Source organism: Panthera onca, chromosome B3 (assembly GCF_046562875.1).
Source record: "Panthera onca isolate mPanOnc1 chromosome B3, mPanOnc1 haplotype 2, whole genome shotgun sequence".
Lineage (NCBI taxonomy): Eukaryota > Metazoa > Chordata > Mammalia > Carnivora > Felidae > Panthera > Panthera onca.
The window spans coordinates 93751686-93768635 of NC_138344.1; positions in this window are offsets into that span (position 1 = coordinate 93751686).

Sequence of the window (16950 nt, forward strand, 5' to 3'; positions counted from 1 at the left end):
TCAAACAGACTCTGCTCTGTCAGTGGGAGCCTGATACTGGGCTCTATCTCATCCTGAGATAATGTCTTGAGTGGAGATCAAGATAGGACTCTTAACCAACTGAGCCACCCAGGCACCCCTCTCGAGTATATTTTAATATTTAATCACATTGCTTTTCTTTCATAGATTTTTTTAGCTATTATTTTACTTTTCATGACTTAAAGTTACTTAAAATTACTTTTTCATATTTAAATACAAAAGCTAAGAGTGGAAATCCTTATCGCATTCCTCACCTCAGCTACAGAATATTCCATATTTCACTATTGAGAGCACTGTTTGCTATTATAAGTTTCATGCTCTTTATCAGTTCCCTTCTGTACCTAGTTTGCTGAGAATTTTTATCATGCATGGGTGTTGATTTTTGTCAAATAGCTTTTCTTACACTCCTTTATTCTTCCAATGTTTTATAGTATTCATTAACCACATTTACAGATATATTTTGAAAGTTAAATTGGTCTTGCATTTCTGAGATGAATTCTATTTGTTTGTGACATATTATCATCGATAGATGGATAGATGATAGATAAGCAGATACATTAGATTTGATTCACTTGTTTTGATCCATGTTCATGAGAGAAATGGTAACTGATGAGGGACCATAAGGTAAACTGAGGGCAAAACACAAGCTAGCACACACCCCTCCCCTTAGGTGGGATATGTGTGAGATTCCTCATGCACTATTGGCTGCCCAAGAACAAAGGAAAGGAAAGAAAACAAAGAGTTAACTGATGGAGATCACAGACATGCAGGACATGAGCCTCCACCAGTTTACAAATATCTTAGTAAATCACAAGAAAAAGGCAATCTTATATCAATAGCCTAATCTCCAGAAACCTGTAGACTCAGTTTCCTGGAGTCCTAATATCACCTTTCCCTCCATAGTGATGTGGGAAACAAAGGCAAGAAGAAATAGCAGGTAAAATTAAACTTCCCTATAACCTGCAGCCCACTGACCAATACTTGAGGCAAATACAGAGTATACCATTTCTCCAGGAAACCCCTACTGTCATAATGTTAATGCCTTACTAGAGGGAAAAAAACCTTAATTTGACAATAGCAAAACCCCTGGCATATTATGAGTCCTCTTTGGCAATATCGAATTTTTTCTGGAGGCCTCCCTTTTGACTTTACCCCCTTGGTATATACCCAGTCACTCTTCACAACCACAGTGTAGCTCTTTCTGCCCATGGGTCCTGTCCCAGTGCTTTAATAAAATCACCTTTTTGCACCAAAGACGTCTCAAGAATTTTCTTGGCCTTTGGCTCTACACCCCCAGCACTCCAAAACCCCATCAACTTTCCTTGGAATTAATCAGATTTGTCATTCCATTTTGCCCTCTAATGTTTTGTTAGTACATACTTTTATCATGCTTTTAGTGAATTCCCTAAAAATTACAATATACAGTCTTGCCTTATCACATTCTTATAGTCCTTTTATTACTCCCCTTAAAATGTAAGAAGCTTTTGAAGGGTAGGGAATATGCCACTCCAAAATATGACTCTGTGAGTTCAGGACATGCCACTCCAAAACATGCTACTTTGATATATTGATTTTTTTTGAGCTACAGCCACTTGTAAAACAGCAAATGCAGGGTGGGGCTTTCTCTGAATTCTTCTTATCTGCCTAAAGACTGATCCTCTGAAAGTAACTCCATTGTCAGAAATCCTCTCCCTGGGAATTTCATTAACCAGGGAAGATTCACTCTTCTCATAGAAAGGAGATTAGAAGGTGGCATCACCCCCAGACAAAGTGGATTACAAACCATTCTATCTGCTATCTTTTCTGCTAAGGGCCCCTTCATCTTTCCCCCAAATTATTTACTCTCCCCTAAGAGGCCTATACACACCACCCTCCCCTTTCCTTATTGAGACATTTAAGCTTGAATTCTAAGCTATGTTTGGAGTGGAGGTTACTTCTTTCTCCTAGGTATTTCCTATGTATACATGAAGTTTACATGTTCATTGATGATGTTTTGGGGTGATGGTGGGGTAGTCTGGAGCTGACGACCAAGAAAGAATTCTTGAAGACGTCTTTGGTGCAAAAAGGTGATTTTATTGAAGCATGGGGTCAGGACTCATGGACAAGAACTGCACTGGGGTTGTGATGGGTAGCTCATCATATACCCTCAGGTTGGGAGGGGGTCAGGGATGGAGTAAGTCTCTAAGGAATTTTGGAAGCAAGTTTCCAGGACCTTGTGGGGCTAGCTGTTACTAGGAAAATGCCATTTTGTACCGTTTAATAAAACCTCAGTCATGAGACCCTTCAGATGTATATCAGGGGTACGTAAGCTTAGAGTATGATTGCCAGCATATATCTCAGGGCAGCTTAGATAAAGGAAGTTGACTTACAGAATCCTCAAGGTTGGGATAATGTTAAGCTAAGGTTCTCTTTTGCCTCTAGCAAAGTGTCATCATTGAGGCAGTTAAGCTACTAGAGGAAGGTCACTCTGTTTGTTTCAAGGACTTGTCAATGGACTGTAGCGGTAAGGGAATTTAATTTTTCATTTGCCTTAGTTTCCCACATTACCATGGCAAGTACTTAAAACCCTTTCCTTTGTTCTTGGGTAGCCAGGAGTGTTCAAGGAATATCACACATATTCCACCTGGGGCGGGGGTGGGGGCTGCTAGCTTGTGCTTTACCCCTCAGCTTGTCTCATGCTGCCCATCATTAATAGACTGTTTTCTTTTACTAATCTTTTATCACAAGGATTTCAACTAAAAACTCAGAAGGGTACAGGGAAAATTATTTTTCCTCCCCTATATAAAGCAGATTTTACATGAAATTTTAAATTTATGTAGTTTTGGAATCATTTGTTTCATCAACCAGGAAATATTTTTCCCCAAAATTAAAATGTTCTTTCTTCTTCTAACATCAATACTCATAATAATGATATTTACACTTATTACATTTTTAGAGTGTACTTAGTATGCAAGTAAGTTTCACTCCTATCCTCTTCAGAGGGTTTCACTTGCCTCTCTCAACGGATTTTAAAACTTCCATGTATCTATAATCTGAAGGTCGTGAGTTCAGTCTCATAAAACTTCCATGTATCATTTTGCTACCCTGTTTTATACTCAGAGAAAGTCTCAGCATTTTAAATCCTTTTTAATTGCTATTTATATAAGAAAGCTGCATAAATATCTGTCTAAAATCAGTGTAACTGCTGATAATGAATATTGCTTTGTTGCATACACCTAAAAAGATTTAATTTCCAAAGGACTCTGGCTACAGAATTCTTTTGGCAGTTAAAGTACCTGCTGTTTTTATGAGAATTTTATCATATTTCATATACAAGAAGATTGCCAAAGTGTGAATTATCAAATCTATAGGGTTGTGTTGCAAAATAAGCTGCTAAAGAAGCATGATTAGCTAATTACGTCTAATGAGTCTGAAAACAAAACACCTCCTCCAAACAGGAAGTATTAGGAAGGGATCTTTTTTCTTTCTTTCTTTCTTTCTTTCTTTCTTTCTTTCTCTCTCTTTCTTTCTTTTTTTTTTTTTTTTTTTGCCTCTTGTGCCTTCTTAGTAAGAAGGATTGACTGTTTTCCCTAAAACTTATTTTTTGTTTGCTTAACAAGCTGATACCTGCTGATAAAATGGCTTTATTTCCAAGTGATAAATTATCTTAATTAACTTTAATTGTTTGTAGACAATTTTATGCAAATGGAGACAATTAAGAAATAGAAATATAAAGATATTTTTATTAACATGTTTTATTTTTATTTTTTTAAATTTACATCCAAATTAGTTAGCATATAGTGCAACAATTTCAGGAGTAGATTCCTTAGTGCCTCTTACCCATTTAGCCCGTCCCCCCTCCCACAATCCCTCCAGTAACCCTCAGTTTGTTCTCCATATTTATGAGTCTCTTCTGTTTTGTCCCCCTCCCTGTTTTTATATTATTTTTGTTTCCCTTCCCTTATGTTCATCTGTTTTGTCTCTTAAAGTCCTCATATGAGTGAAGTCATATGATTTTTGTCTTTCTCTGACTGACTAATCTCACTTAGCATAATACCCTCCAGTTCCATCCATGTAGTTGCAAATGACAAGATTTCATTGTTTTTGATTGCTGAGTAATACTCCATTGTATAAATATACCATATTTTCTTTATACATTCATCCATTGATGGACATTTGGGCTCTTTCCATACTTTGGCTATTGTTGGTAGTGCTGCTATAAACATGGGGGTGCATGTGTCCCTTTGAAACAGCACAAAATGCCTAGAAGTGAAATTGCTGGGTCATAGGGTAGTTCTATTTTTAGTTTTTTGAGGAACCTCCATACTGTTTTCCAGAGGGGCTGCACCAGCTTGCATTCCCACCAACAATGCAAAAGAGAGCCTCTTTTTCTGCATCCTCGCCAACATCTGTTGTTGCCTGAGTTGTTCATGTTAGCCATTCTGACAGGTATGAGGTGTTATCTCATTGTGGTTTTGATTTGTATTTCCCTGATGATGACTGATGTTGAGCATTGTTTCATGTGTCAATTGGCCATCTGGATGTCTTCTTTGGAGAAGTGTCTATTCATGTCTTTTGCCCATTTCTTCACTGGATTATTTGTTTTTTGGGTGTTGAGTTTGATAAGTTCTTTATAGATTTTGGATAATAACCCTTTATCTGATATGTCATTTGCAAATATATTCTCCCATTCTGTCAGTTGCTTTTTAGTTTTGCTGATTGTTTCCTTCACTGTGCAGAAGCTTTTTATTTTGATGAAGTCCCAGTAGTTAATTTTTGCTTTTGTTTCCCTTGCCTCCAGAGATGTATTGAGTAAGAAGTTGCTGTCGCCAAGATCAAAGAGGTTTTTGCCTCCTTTATCCTCGAGGATTTTGATGGCTTCCTGTCTTACATGGAGGTCTTTCATCCATTTTGAGTTTATTTTTATGTATGGTGTAAGAAAGTGGTCCAGGTTCATTCTTCTGCATGTCGCTGTCCAGTTTCCCCAGCACCACTTGCTGAAAGGATTGTCTTTATTCCATTGGATATTCTTTCCTGCTTGGTTAAAGATTAGTTGGCCATATGTTTGTGGGTCCATTTCTGGGTTTTCTGTTCTGTTCCATTGATCTGAGTCTGTTCTTGTGCCAGTACCATACTGTCTTGATGATTACAGCTTTGTAGTATAGCTTGAAGTCTGGGATTGTGATGCCTCCTGCTTTTTTTTTTTTTTTCTTTTTTCTTTTTCAAGATTTCTTTGGCTGTTTGGGGTATTTTGTGGTTCCATACAAATTTTAGGATTATTTGTTCTAGCTCTGTGAAGAATGCTGGTGTTACTTTCATAGGGATCATGTTGAATATGTAGATTGCTTTGGGTAGTATTGACATTTTAACAATATTTGTTCTTCCTATCCAGGAGCATGGAATCTTTTTCCATTTCTTTGTGTCTTCTTCAATTTCTTTCATCAGCTTTCTATAGTTTTCAGTGTATAGATTTTTCACCTCTTTGGTTAGATTTATTCCTGGGTATTTTATGGTTTTTGGTGCTACTGTAAATGGGATAGATGCCTTGATTTCTCTTTCTGTTGCTTCATTTTTGGTGTACAGGAATGCAACCGATTTCTGTGAATTGATTTTATATCCTGCAACTTTGCTGAATTCATGAATCAATTCTAGTAGTTTTCTGGTGAAATCTTTTGGGTTTTCCATATAGAGTATCATGTTATCTGCAAAGAGTGAAAATTTGACCTCCTCCTGGCCGATTTGGATGCCTTTTCTTTGTGTTGTCTGATTGCAGAGGCTAAGACTTCCAATACTATGTTGAATAACAGTGGAGAGAGTGGACATCCTCTCTTGTTCCTGGCCTTAGGGGGAAAGCTCTCAATTTTTTCCCATTGAGGATGATATTAGCACTGGGTCGTTCATATATGGCTTTTATGATCTCGAGGTATGCTCCTTCTTATCCCTACTTTCTTGAGGGTTTTTATCAAGAAAGGATGCTGTATTTTGTCAAATGCTTTCTCTGCATCTATTGAGAGGATATTATGGTTCTTGTCCTTTTTTTTTTATTGATGTGATGAATCACGTTAATTGTTTTGTGGAACCAGCCCTGCATCCCAGGTATAAATCCTGTTTGGCTGTGGTGAATAATTCTTTTAATGTAGGATACAGTTGGCTAATATCTTGTTGAGGATTTTTTCATCCATGTTCATCAGGGAAATTGGTCTATAGTTCTCCTTTTTAGTGGGATCTCTGTCTGGTTTTGGAATTAAGGTAATACTGGCTTCCTAGAAAGAGTTTGGAAGTTTTCCTTCCATTTCTATTTTTTGGAACAGCTTCAAAAGAATCGGTGTTAACTCTTCCTTAAATGTTTGGTAGAATTCCCCTGGAAAGCCATCTGGCCCTGGACTCTTGTTTTTTTGGCAGATTTTTGATTACTAGTTCGATTTCCTTACTGGTTATGGGTCTGTTCAAATTTTCTATTTCTTCCTGTTTCAGTTTTGGTAGTTTATATGTTTCTAGGAATTTGTCCGTTTCTTCCAGATTGCCCATTTTACTGGCATATAATTGCTCATAATAGTCTCTTATTATTGTTTGTATTTCTGCTGTGTTGGGTGTGTTCTCTCCTCTTTCATTCTTGATTTTATTTATTTGGGTCCTTTCCTTTTTCTTTTTCTTTTCAATCAAACTAGCTAGGGGTTTATCAATTTTGTTAATTCTTTCAAAGAACCAGCTTCTGGTTTCATTGATCTGTTCTACTGTTTTTTTGGTTTCGATAGCATTAATTTCTGCTCTCATCTTTATTATTTCGTGTCTTCTGCTGGTTTTGGGCTTTATTTGCTGTTATTTTTCCAGGTCCTTAAGGCATAAGGTTAGGTTGTGTATCTGAGATCTTTCTTCCTTCTTTAGGAAGAACTGGATTGCTATATACTTTCCTCTTATGACCGCCTTTGCTGCATCCCAGAGGTTTTGGGTTGTGGTCTTACCATTTTCATTGACTTCCATATACTTTTTAATTTCCTCTTTAACTTTCTGGTTAACCCATTCATTCTTTAGTAGGATTTTATTCAGTCTCCAAGTATTTGTTTCCTTTCCAATTTTTTTCTTGTGGTTGATTTCGAGTTTCATAGCATTGTGGTCTGAAAACATGCACGGTATGATCTTGATCTTTTTGTACTTGTTGAGGGCTGATTTGTGTCCCAGTATATGGTCTATTCTGGAGAATGTTCCATGTGCACTGGAGAAGAATGTATAATTCCCCTGCTTTAGGATGAAATGTTCTGAATATATCTGTTAAGTCCATCTGGTCCAGTGTGTCATTCCAAGCCATTGTTCCCTTGTTGATTTTTTGATTATATGATCTGTCCAGTGTTGTGAGAAACATAAAGATTTAATAGGGAACATGAACAAGAGCCTGAGGAAAAATAAAACTTTCCATTCTTTTTGAAGTTTGAGATTGATGATAATGTTGACGATAACAATTAAAGATGGAGTGGGAAAAAGAAAAAAAATGGTAATTTGCATGACTAGGGATCCAAACTTTGGATATTGAAGAAAATCAAAGAAAACATACATAGCTTGCTGTTTGGTATGTGAGTGTGGTTCTGAAACAGTTTTTGCTCAGATAAATCAATATTTCAGTCTAGGTATTTTTTTTGAACATTTTGTTTGCTGGAATTGTGGCTAAACAGTTTACACTAGAAATTGAAAGTCCGTTAGAAGAAATTTCACAACATTCTGCTGTCAGGTTGCATTCTTTCAAGAGTTTAGTTACACTTACTTCCTAAGGTCAATGCATTTCTTTTCCATATATTTAAAATTGTGATTGATAGCGTGACTTGAAAATACAAATATTTTTAGACAAACGGCTTTCTTTGTATTTTATATGAAAATTGTGATCTCTTTAACTTTAAAAATTTATTTATCTCACCCATAACTAGAAGTTTATGGTTGATCTTAAAAGGTTTTAAGAAAAAATTTGGTATTTGGTGTTTTTAAAAAAATCATTAAGGAAAAATAACTTATTGTGTAAGGCACTATATAATATATAAGACACTCTTTGAAATATAAATATGGATAAGACTATTTATAAAGAATCCTGGAAGATATACATAGAAGGAATCTCTTTTTGGTTCTTCCTGGATTTATTTCTTGAGTTCTCAAAATGCAATTTTTTGTTTTGTTTTGTTTTGTTTTATTTATTTTTGAGAGAGAGAGAGAGAGAGAGAGAGAGAGCTGGGGAGGGGCAGAGAGAGAGAGAGGGAGACACAGAATCTGAAGCAGGCTCCATGCTTTGAGCTGACAGCACAGAGCTGGATGTGGGGCTCGAACTCACGAACCATTAGATCATGACCTGAGCTGAAGTGAGACCCTCAACAGACTGAGCCACCCAGGTGCCTCAAAATACATATTTTAACTTAATTATACTAATCATAACGTGTAACAAAACATTAGTTGTTTCGTCTGCCTTTCTTCCTTAAAGGAGCTACATTTGTCTTTTGTTGACCTTTGTTTCAAATGGGAATCACACTCTTTGTAAGTCCTTGCCTCCTTTGTCACAGTGATTGGCCTATGAGTGAGCACCTGTGTTGACAGCTCAGAGCCGGGAGCCTGCTTTGGATTCTGTGCCTCCCTCTCTATCTGCCCCTCCCTCTCTCTCTCTCTCTCTCTCTCTCTCTCTCTCTCTCTCTCAAAAAATATATAAATAAATAAATATTAAAGAAAAGTTCTAAGAGTATCAGTTTAGAGGCCACTAGTACTTTGCACATGTGCAAAAAGCCGGTAGATAGATAATAACGAACCTGTGAGAAAGAAGAAGCAATGAGTTGGAAAAAAAAGAGAAAAGATATTGACAATAAACATGTTACTAATTTTAGTTTTTGAAGGCCAGCACCACACTCCTTCCTTCAACTTGATTGACTCAAAATTTATTTTTTGTCTAATCTAGCTCAATGAGAGTTTCTGTAACCAAGAGTTTTGAACACTGTATTTCTTCCTTATTTGACTCTTAATTACCTTCCATTCATTTAATAGCTTCTCCTCTCAGTGTAGATATTCCCCAAAATTCCTTCTTCTCTTCCCTTATAGAGAAACTTTTCTAACTTTTCTGTCTATGTCTTTCCTTCCCTTAAGTGATAGAACCTTGACTGGCTCCATATGCTCATTACTTTCTCAAACATTATCCTTCTGCATTTTGCTTTTATTTCTACCATTCTCCTAAAAACTGTTTTTCAAAGTTCCTAGAAAACAAATTCAATATGAGTTGAAAAGTTTTTAATGCCTTCTCTGTACCAGACTCTTTCTGGTACTGAGTGAAGAAGACTAGGGGTGCAGAAGACAAGTCCCTCCTATGATAGAGCTCACATTCCAGTAGGGGAAATAAGTCATAAATAAATGCATTTTTTGAAAGAACAAAAAAGGTAAATTTGAGCACAAAATGGAATTTTTGCTAGTGATAATAAAACATAATACATTAAAGTCGGAGCAACTTGGTTCCCCCAGATTAAAATGATAAGGTAGTATTTATAGTTCAGTTTTGTAGACAGGAATCAATAGTTCTAAGTGGATACTCTTTATATTTGATGAAAAAATAATTTACTTTGTTTGATATTGATGAAAAAATAATATATTTTCTTTGATAGGGAGCAAAATAATTCCTTTTTCCTGGTTTAGCTCATTATATAAGATTTTTAGTACGGATCTCTCCTCCAATGCTTATTATTTAATGTAAGACTTAAAATATCAGTCTTTTAGAAATAAAATTTCCAGGCCACAGTATGTGATATATTCCATGTTGAATTGAGGATCAAATTTAGCTCAAGGCAAAGATTCACCTTTTTAATGTATAATACAAAATCATTATTTTAGACGTTTATGTTATATAACTATATGACTCAAAGTCAGGAAATAATAACTGCTATGGGGAAAACAATGGCAAGGAAAAGAGAGTGGAAGGGGTAGGTCTGTTTTTGTCTGGTAAGGAATGGACTTATTGAGGGGGTGACATGTATGAAGTGAAGGTAGTGTAAAATTAAGGAGGTAGAAGGAACAGGATGTCTAGGCACCTGGGTGGCTCAGTTGGTTAAGTGTCTGACTCTGGATTTCGGCTTACGTCATGATCTCATGGTTTGTGGGTTTGGGCCCACATAGGGTTCTGTGCTGATAGTGCAGAGCCTGCTTGGGATTCTCTCTCTCTCTCTGCTCCTCCTCCACTCATACTCTTTCTCTCACTCCTTCAAAATAAATAAACATTTAAAAAAGAAAAAGAAAAGGAAGGAACAGCAGGTGGAAAAACCTTGAGGTGGGAATTCACCTGGCATGCTAAAGAAGTAGCCTGAAAGCTAGAACAGAGGATTAGCAGGAGAGCTGGAGGGGCGGGGAAAGTCAGAGATGCCAGGATCAGTCTGAGCAGTGCATTTGGAAGCCTTTGGAGTGCTTTGAGAGGCAAATGAAATGATCTAAATTTTGTGTTTCAAAGTCCACCAAAGCTGCTCTATGGACAACTGTGGGTAGTCAGACAACTGCTCCCTTCCAAGGGCAACTGTGTTACAGAAGGGTGGAAGAGAAACTGGTCCTTGTCTTACAGAGTTGAAGAGTGAATCTCATGAACAACAGAGAGGGAGCAAAGCAATAGAGTTTATTGAGAGAAAGTACAAAGCTCTGAAGAGTGAGAGGGGTCCTCACTGGGTAGCCACCAAGGATTTTTGTCCCTGACTTTTTATTGGGACTTGATCAGAAAGTTTGTGAGACTTCATGCATGGCACCTAGCTTGGGCAGGTCCAGAACACGTTTATCTTATCCTCTTCTTCCCAAACTCCACTACCACTGCCACTTCCTCAGTCTCCAACTTGCAGCTGCAGTCTGCCTCCCTGAAGGTCCCTTATCTCTTCCTGCTTAATGTCAACCCTTTCCCCACTCACCTGCATTTAATGACTGCTCAACACTGGAGCATAACGGGCTGTCTCTCTCACTCCATCCTCATCATTCACCTTCAGAATTCCTTACAGGGTCAGCTAAGGTTTCTCCTGAGACTGCCTCACAGCTGCAGCAACTTCTTTCTCTGTCCAGTTCCATTGCCTTCTCTTTCCTTCCACACAGTTTGATCCCAAGAGGTCGTCCTAAAGCACCCGAGTGTAGGCATGAACATAGGGACACCTTTGCATAATCGTCATCCTCCACAACCTTCATACATAATTGGATATGGGTAACACCTGCCTTCTTGAAATTGTTTTCTCTTTTGGCCACTATGCCACTCCACTCTTTTTTTTTTAATTTTTTTTTTACATTTATTTATTTTTAAGAAACAGAGTGAGACAAAGTGTGAGCGGGGGAGGGGCAGAGAGAGGAGACACAGAATCTGAAGCAGGCTCCAGGCTCTGAGCAAGCGGTCAGCACAGAGCCTGATGCAGGGCTTGAACCCACGAACTGTGAGATCATGACCTGAGCCAAAGTCGGACGCTCAACCGACTGAGCCACCCAGGCGCCCCTATGCCACTCCACTCTTAATATTCCTTGTTTCCCAGGTCTCTAATCTCCTATTGATGCAAAACTTATTTTGTTAAGTCCCTACACATGGTTATTCCATGCTGTGTGTCCACTGACATCATGTTGCTGTTTTTCCCTCATCTCCTCAGTGGCCTCACACATTACCATGATCTTACTATGTGACTTCAGACCAAAGCTTGTGTGCTATAGGTCGAATTCCCTGAGAGGAAGACTCTGAGATGAGGATTAGTATGCAGGAGGATTTTGGGGGAATAAGAATAAACCATAACTAAGAATAACTAATAAGCCATAACTAAGAATAAGCCATGGCAGGGGGCAGTTTTCTTTTTGCCAAAAGGCTATTTATTAGTAGGGCAGAGAAAGTGCTACACATAGTATATGTGCATGTTGCTAAGTCTTTTTAAAGGTCGTTAATGGTATTCCAATGAACAGAATGGGAAAATGAATCAGAGGCAAGCATAATTATATAAATTTGTATTTGGATGCCTGTGTCTAAGGATATCAAGCCAATGTGCTTGAAGGCTGTTTCCTATTCACTGACTTCAAGAGTCAGATGAAATATCAAATGAATCGTTATGACATTTTTAGATGACATGAAACTGGGAGGTTTAAAAAATATGCTGGGTGGCAGAATTAGGTTTCATAAAGGTCTTGACAAGCTGGAATACTGGACCAAATCCAATAAGATAAACTTTAATAGTGGCACATCAGGTCCTGTATTTGTATCCTCAAATCAACTACTTAGGTATAGTGTAAGGGAGATGGATTTAACAATAGCATATATAAAAAGGACCAAAGACCATAGATCTTGACTCTGACTACACATTGCAATCACCTCAGTGATTTTGAATATCCCAGTGCACAGGATCTACCCTCAGAAATTCATGTTAATTTGCCACAGGGTAAGGACCAAACAAGTTTTTAAAAGCTTTTGAGGTGATTCACACATCCAGTCAAGTTTAATAACCACTAGTTTTAGCATACTGTGATTAGCTGTGTGACATCCCTGCCTTCTCTCTGGGGGGGGGAGGGGAGCATAAAAAGAAGAAGAAAGAAAGAAACACTGAAGTAATCTAAAGAGAAGGAGCACAGGACATCATCCGCTGTAGCATGGGCTTTGGAGTAAGTAAAAGTTGTTCTGGTCCCAGTTGTATTTTCAAGACATGTTACCTTAATCTCTCTTGACCTTAATTTTCTCTTCAAGATGACAATGATAGTGCCTAATTCTTAGAGGTGCGTGAGCACTGAATAAGATTTTGCATGTAGAATGCTTGGTATGAGGCTTGGCAGGTAGTTAATGCTCAAAAATGTCAGTAGACATTGTTGAATTGGAGTAATAGAATTACCTAATTTAGAATGTTTAAACCAGAGTTTGCTCTTCTCTGGCCTAGATGAAACATAACAGGGTTTCATTTCTAAGCATTGGTCTTCAGGAAACATAGGCAGCCTGGTTTCAGTTCTGGTTATGGGTCAGCAAACTAAATATGTATAAAGAACATTCAAAACCACTGGTAGTATTAGTCTGGTGACAAAAAAAAATTATTTATTTAAATTGAAGTCCTGTCATAAGGATCAAAGTTTTCATTATTCTGTACAAGTCAAAAAAGTGGAATTAAGACAAATGGACAGAAACTAATGGGGAGGGATATTCCAATAGTCAGAGCATCTTCCTCCAGATGTTCTAATGGCCTCATCACAGATTGGACTGCATGTTGTGAAGGGCTTCTGGTGACCTTTGAGTTCACTGATGACCTCTGATTAAACATCTTTTCTGTCATTCTTTCCCTTCTGCATCCATTCCCACTCATCCTTCACACTCTGAAAGGGAGTCTTCTTTACTAATTGAGCATGGATCATGGCTCTCTTTAGTGCAAAATCCTTCTGTGGCTCTCTATTACACACTGAATTAATACAAAGCTCTCTGCCTGGTATTTGAAGTCTTCTAGCACATGTTTCCAAGCATTTGTTCTAGTCTATTCTAGTCTCACCTACTGCCACTCCCCATTTCATCCTCTCCATGCTGGAAAAACATAGTTGTACCTCTTCAAATATATCTAGGCATTTTTGATTTTGTGCCTTCAGCTACATTCTTTCCCTGGTTAAATTGGAATTCTGTATCAATTAACAGCTCTAAGATGTTGTCATTTGAATAAAAATTATAATGTGGTCCCCCCATGAACATTTTTTGGTTTTACAAATCTAAAATAAATATACATTTTAGTACCTAAGTTAGACTTCTTACCTGGTAAATTATGCATTTGAATTCTAACCCTACAACCTTTAGTCAGCAGCCTCAGACCAACACAGTAGATACAGAATTGCCATATGAGCCACTACAGCTTTATTGTTGAGCCCAGATTCACCTCACATTCTTCCCCAATACAATGCTTCTGGTTGGCCCTCGGTCAATGTATTATGATTGCAACAAATGGAGAAATCATTTTCCTATTCCTGTGGATGATCTTTAACATTTTTAAAGGACACTACAATCTTCATGGATCCACAAGTTTGTAAAAGGCATCAAGACATATATTTTCAAAATTTATATTTGGACATAATACTACCTATCTCACAATATAATTGTTGAGAGGGAGTGAATGCTTCTTCCCTATTCTTGATGATTCCTTCATGTGAAGGATTAATTTAACAGTCCTAGCTCCTCTCTGCCCTTTTACAGAGGCATTGAAATCATTATAAGGTTGGTTAATTCAGGAATATTAAATTCAGGTTGTTCTGCTCAGGCTCTGTTGCAATTAGGAATGGGCAGTCCACAGGATACATTGATCTGTACTGTCTCTCTAGGGGCAGGCTCCTCCCTTAATGGATGGTGACCTGCTAGGCTCAGTACTGCTGTCTCAGTGGCTAAATTGGCCTCATCTGGGGTTAGGAAGCCCATTGGCTTTTCACCTAAGCTATATGCTTGAACTCTTGATTTTATTAGTAAGAAAGATCATATTTTGAGAATTTTCTACTTTTTCCTTGTCTTAAGTCTCAATTTTTTTCAGAACTGAGGTGGGGAACAGTGAGTTTCTTATGTACAGGTCAGCATGTAGCCAGATTCTCACATAGAGAGATGGAACACTGGGACAGAGGCTTTTCTGTCCAGGAAGCAACTTTATTCATAGTGCCAGCACTGGCTCAGTGGGTTCATACCCCTAAAACTCAGCCCCAAGCACAGTGGAGTGTAGCCTTTTATGCAATTTCTACTTCTTTGTCTCCCCTATATGGTGACATATAGTGTCACCATATGGTGACATATGGTACACAGTCCAAGTTACAGAGTCGAGTCAAAGCTCTGCATATGTGTATAGGGGTTGATTGGGCCACATTGCCTTCCTTTGTTCTGAGGAGGCCTCCACCACATTCCTTAGGGAAGGGGTCTGCCACAAGCACATTTGTTTTTCATATTCTAAAGAAGTCTCTGCTAAAATGGAGAGATTTTCTAGTCTCTGCCTAATAATTGTTAGCATTTTACCCATCCCTTCAACTCCAAACTTTGTAGAGATTTGCAAACCATAGTCCCAACTACTTATTAACCAAAATAATAAGATGTTGACAGAATAATGCTTTAATGTATGAAGTAAGTATAGCATCCCAGGCACAAATCCTTTTTCTTTTTCTTTTTTGTTTTTTAATTAATAGATTTAATTAGGTGGGGGCATTCTGAGGTTTTGCAGAAAAACTGAGCACAAAATATAGAGGGTTCCCCCCTCCCCAGTTTCTTCTATTATTGTCATTTTGCATTAGTATGGTGTATTTGTTATAGTTGATGGGCCAGTGTTAATACATTATTTTTAACTTAAGTCAATAGTTTATATTAGAGTTTATTCCTTTTTAAAAATTTTTCTTTAATGTTTATTTATGAGAGAGAGAGAGGGGGGAAGAGAGAGAGAGAGAGAGAGAGAGAGAGAGAGAGAGAGAGAGAATGAGAGGGGAAGGGGCAGAGGGAGAAGGAGACACAGAATCCAAAGCAGGCTCCAGGCTCTGAACTGGCAGCACAGAACCCAACATGGGACCCAAACCCATGAACTTCGAGATCATGACCTGAGCTGAAGTTGGACGTTCAACAACTGAGCCACCCAGGCACCCCTATTAGGGTTCATTCTTGTACATTTTATGGGTGTTGACAAATGTATAATGACCTGTATCTGCCATTATAGTATCATACAGAGTAATTTTACTGCCCTAAATATCCTATATGCTCCCCCTATTCATCCTTCATTCCTCCAACCAACCACTGATCTTTTTATCTTCTCCATGATTTTACCTTTTCCAGAATATATTATTTGAAGAATTAGTATAATATAGTATGTATCCCTTTCAGATAGGCTCCTCACACTTCGCAATATGCATTTAAGGTTCTTCCATGTCTTCTATGTCAGCACTAAAAGGAACATTTCTTTTTAGTACTGGAGAAAATTCCATCGTATGGATGTATCACAGTTTGTTTATCCATTTACACATTGAAGGACATCTTGGTTGTTTCCAAGTTTAACAATTATGAATAAAGCTGCTATAAACATTCACATGCAGGATTTTGTTTAGATGTAACTTTTCAACTCTTTCGGATAGGTGCCAAAGAACGTAATTGCTGAACATGTGATTATAGTATGTTTAACTTTATAAGAAATGGTCAAGCTATCTTCCAAAGTGGCTATACGTTTTGCATTCCCACCAACAATGAATGAAAGTTCCTATTATTCCATATCCTTGCTAGCATTTGATGTTGTCAGTGTTGTGGATTTTAGCCACTGGAAGAGGTGTGCGCTGGTATTTCGTTATTTTAACTTGCATTTCTATAATTGTATATGATGTTGAACATTTTTCTTATATCTTATTTGCCACCTTTATATCTTCTTTGGCGAGATGTCTGTTCATATCTTTTGGCCATTTTTAAGTAAGTTGTTTTCTTATTGTTGAGTTTTAAGGGTTCTTTATATGATATAGTCATTTATCAGATATTATGTGAATATTTTCTCTAAAGATTGTCTTCTTGTTCTCTAACAGTGTCTTTCACAGAAAAGTAATTTTGAATTTTAGTGGAGTCCAATGTATCCATTTTTTCTTTCTTGGATTATCCTTTTGGTATTATATTTAAACAGTTACCAAACTCAAGGTCAGCTAGATTTCTCCTGTGTTATCTTTTAGAAGTTTTGTAGCTTTGCATTTTACATTTAGGCCTATGATGTCTCTTGAGTTAATTTCTTGGAAAGTTGTAAGATCTGTCTCTGGATTCTTTTTTTTTTTTTGCACGTGGATATTTCATTGTTCTGACATCATTTGTTGAAAAGACAGGCATAGCTTTTTATACCTATCATTTCTTTCTGAGAAAATTCTCTTTCCTCTCACCACTGCACATTTGACAGGTTCCACTGTTCAGTACCCAGGCTGTAACCAAGAAAATGACCAGAAGTTGATGTTTTATTGGTAATATGACAGGTATATGACACCAAGGTAATATGACACCAAGGT